This window comes from Tinamus guttatus, unplaced genomic scaffold (assembly GCF_059628265.1).
Source record: "Tinamus guttatus ecotype Peru unplaced genomic scaffold, ASM5962826v1 Tinamus_guttatus_pri_ptg000556l, whole genome shotgun sequence".
Taxonomy (NCBI): Eukaryota; Metazoa; Chordata; class Aves; order Tinamiformes; family Tinamidae; genus Tinamus; species Tinamus guttatus.
In genome coordinates, this window is record NW_028289090.1 from 313,696 (window position 1) to 318,107 (window position 4,412).

General features: G+C 45.8%; 1 pseudogene; it reads right to left on the bottom strand.

Moving 5' to 3' along the window:
* Positions 1 to 1,564: 1,564 nt before the first annotated feature.
* LOC148592560 (uncharacterized) lies at positions 1,565 to 2,565 on the bottom strand (annotated as a pseudogene).
* Positions 2,566 to 4,412: the final 1,847 nt, after the last annotated feature.

The following is a 4,412-nucleotide window of genomic DNA, read 5'->3' on the forward strand; positions in this document are numbered from 1 at the left end:
GGAAATCTTGCTTGACTAACCTGATAGCCTTCTATGATGGAATGACCAGCTGGATAGATGAGGAGAGTGCAGTGGATGTCGTCTATCTCGACTTCACCAAGGCTTTTGACACCGTCCCTCACAACATCCTCCTGGGCAAGCTCCGGAAGTGTGGGTTAGATGAGTGGACAGTGAGGTGGATTAGGAACTGGCTGGATGGCAGAGCTCAGAGGGTGGTGATCAGCGGTGCAGAGTCTAGTTGGAGGCCTGTAGCTAGCGATGTCCCCCAGGGGTCAGTCCTTGGTCCAGTCCTGTTCACTTTATTCATCAATGACCTGGATGAAGGCACAGAGTGCTCCCTCAGCAAGTTTGCTGATGATACCAAACTGGGAGGAGTATCCAATACCCCAGAGGGCTGCGCTGCCATCCAGAGGGACCTGGACAGACTGGACAAGTGGGCGGTGAGAAATCTTATGAAATTCAACAAGGCCAAGTGCAAGGTCCTGCAGCTGGGGAGGAATAACCCCAGACACCAGTACAGGCTGGGGACTGACCTTCTGGAGAGCAGTTCTGCAGAGAAGGACCTGGGCATCATGATGGTTGACAAGTTGACCAATGAGGCAGCAGTGTGCCCTAGTGGCCAAGAAGGCCAATGGGATCCTGGGGTGCATTAAGAAGAGTGTCTCCAGCAGGTCGAGGGAGGTGATCCTGCCCCTCTACTCACCCCTAGTGAGGCCGCATCTGGAGTATTGTGTCCAGTTCTGGGCTCCACAGTACACGAGGGATGTGGAGCTGCTGGAGAGAGTCCAGCGCAGGGCTACGAGGATCATCAGGGGCCTGGAACATCTGCCGTATGAGGGGAGACTGAGGGAGCTGGGCCTGTTCAGCCTGGAGAAGAGAAGGCTGAGAGGGGATCTAATCAGTGTCTACAAGTACCTCAAGGGAGGGAGTGAGGAGGATGGTGGTGGCCACTGATAGAACTAGAGGAAATGGCCAGAAACTAAAGCATCAAAATTTCCACAGGAGCTTAAGGAAAAATTTCTTAACAGTGAGGGTGACAGGGCCCTAGAACAGTTTGCCAAGAAATGTTTTGGAGTCTTCTTCTCTGGAGATTTTCAAAACCCGCTTGGACACAGTCCTTTGCCACATGCTCTAGGTGACCCTGCATGTGCAGGGCGGGTTGGACTAGATCATAAAATCATAGAATGCCTCTAGAGGGACCTCTAGAGGTCCCTTCCAACCTAAAGCATTCTATGATAAAATATTGTTATGTACTAATCTATGTATTTTGGGTAGTTGAATTTGGGTTATTTGTTTTACCATATGCCAAGTCTTTATATACAGTAGGATTATAAGTAATAGACCTAATAATGCTAGATTTAGTAAAATCACAACTGGATGAGGCATCAGACGAAAAATTCCTGTTACTGTTGGTGACCATCCAAGAAGTGTTTCCCACTAGTGGTGTTCTCCATCCTTTTTCACTATTTCCGGAACACAGTATATCTCTTCCCTATCATGGTGAACAATGATCAGGGTTCTTTGTCCGTTGTCCTGGATGTGTTTCAGTAGTTGATGCAGGTCATCATATTGTAGCAATTTTTTCACCAATGTAAGGTTCATTCCAATGGGGTAGGCAATAAATCTCAACTCAATGTATAATTAGATTGTAACAATTGATGAGAAGTAACAGAAGCTGAATAATTAAAGTTGCATCCTATAATTTCAGTAAAGTTAAAAACAAATATTTGAGTAATTGTTTCTACCTACAATAATGTTAATCTATCTACAATAATGTTCTACAAATATAAAATCGCAAAGGGTTCTCGTACAAACCCATCTGTTTCTTACATATACAGTCTCAGGGGTTTCATCGGGGATATTTCAAAATGACAAATATTTTGCTTTGTATCGAGGCAAATGTCTTGGACTTTCATGATATTACTTTCACAAATAAATCCTTGTTGTTCCTGTACAGTGCATGCATCAATATGAACAGTTTGCCATTTGTTTCTATTTTGATGGGCCCATACTCCATGTTCTAATGGATAGAGTGCACTTCCATTGTGATATAATCCCAGTGCAATGATTTGGGGTGAATACCAAAGCACTGTGTATTGTTAGGACAAAAGCTGTAGCTTTATGGCCGATGGCCTCATAAGTAAAGTTGACTAAATACCACCAAGATTGGAACTCCCTTTCAAATTTAGTTGCATTATCCCAAATTACCTTTTGAATTTCAGTGGGTAAGGTGCCCTCTTCACCTTCCCTTATCATCACTGCTACTATAGATTGTATCCAGAGTTGAGCTTGGATACAGCTAAGAGCTAGAGAAATATTATTTTGGGCTATATCAAGTACATTTAGAATTAATTGGTGGTCCTTTTCATTAATTCTTCCCCATTTAGACAATATATCAGATGAGAGCCATTGGTTAGTTCCCAATACTAATAGAGAAGACTGCAATGGATGTTCTAATTTGTACAAATCACTTGTTGTGGTTAGTTTATTAACAAGTACTTCAACATCTATGTTAAGACTTCCAATCCTGTCCCTATGATGCCAGTTGCATCTCTCCTTGTTCATTCTGGAGAGTTGAGGATTCACTTATGCAACCATGCTGATGATGCTTCATAGGATCTTCTTAGGAATGGAGAGCTGGTTGGTTTGAATGCAGGTACATTGATTTGCAACAATAGTTCTACTTAAGAGCCCATGATGGATTAAATAATACTCGTTCTTGGTGTCCCGATCCACTGTCAGGAGAGGTTTCAATATGATCCCAAGAGTGAGATTAAGACACAAACAGGGTCAAATGCCATGCCACCTTGTAAGCTTTACTCTCATAATTGCTATAGGACAGAGAGAAGAAGAAGGGAAAAAGAAAGATATGCAAGCAAGCGGGAGAGATACAGCAAGATTAGTTACCACCACCACCAGTCCAGTTAGGTTTCGTTGGCTCCGCCTCGGTGCAGGTGAAGGTGCCTCGGTTCCTCAGTGCAGGTGATGATCTCTTGAGGGAGAATTAAGGGAAGGAAGCCGCACACCTCAGTACAAGTGATGTTCAGGGAAAGAAGACGTGCACATGGGAGGAATACGCAGTCCTTTTTATGTCCCAGTTCTTGAAGAGTCCACCCACTTTCATACGTGCTGCGTGCTCTGGTGTTCATCTTCACCCAACCTGAATGCAAGCGTGGCTTGGTAGGCACTGCTGAGAATGTCATTGTTCGGGTCTCGAGTTGATCTTTCCAGAGATAGCATGCTGACACCAAGTAGATAAAACATCTGGAGCTGATATCACAGTCTTACCAGAGATAGGATTATATTGGAGATGGAAATTTCTGTGATCTGTAGAGTCATAAAAATCTCCTGTGAGAAGCAGATGCCAGACCTTGAGAAAAAAATGTTTGCCTGCCTAGGCTGAGTGATAAGGAGCACGGATGCAGCTGCTCAGCCCGGTTCACAGCCAGCCCTCCCTGGAAACCTGTTGAAGGTGGCCGCTCGGCCGGGCTTGTAGCCAGCTTAACCGCAGACATCCTCCAAACTAGCTTTGGAGACCAAACACCTGGAAATGAGGAAGAAGAGGAGGAAGGCAGGAGCCGGAGGGGGGAGAAGAAACTCCCGACGTTGAGGCCTACGCTGTCTCTGCGGGAGCCGGTCAGCAACTCTCTCTCTCTGGTCTGCCAGCTCGAGAGGATCTTCGGGTCCAGATCGACAGTTATCACCTCGTGAGTAGTTATCCATACTTTGCTTCTTTTATGTGCTTTCACCTGAATAAATGCTTGATGTAGTCACCTCATTCTGCGTGATTATTGCCGAATCCCGAGCCCATCCAGAACATAATTGGCGACGAGGATGGGATTCGGCAATTAAACAGTGGAACTCACTAGTGGAGTGCACAGCTAGGTGAGGTCGTGCCACTGGATAGAAATTGTTTGTGCTATTGAAACAGTGGAACTCACTAGTGGAGTGCACAGCTACGTGAGGTTGTGCCACTGGATAGGAATTGTGTTTGTGCCGTTTGTGTCTGTGGTCTTTATTGGCTATTGAAATAGTGGAACTCACTAAGGCGAGTGCATAGCTAGGTGAGGTTGTACCCCTTGATAGAAATTGTGTTTGTGCTGTTTGTGTTTGTGGTCTTCATTGTGTGTGCGACACGCAGTGGTTCTTTTTCGGGAGAGCTACAGGCAGCACTGGCGACTGCAGGGAGGCTGCGCCTCAGAGGGAGCGTCCTGAATGGGGGCCAGAACCATGGAATATTCTGTGGAACCGATGGGAGACATTGACCCGGGTATCTCCAGAACCATGGACGCAGGACTGCATGGCGGTTTTACAGTATTGGGGTCAGTTTGGGGAGAATGACCGTACTAACAACTTGGTCTGACTGGAACATGCAGGTTGGATGGGAGGTGCTCTGCTGTGTGCATGTAAGG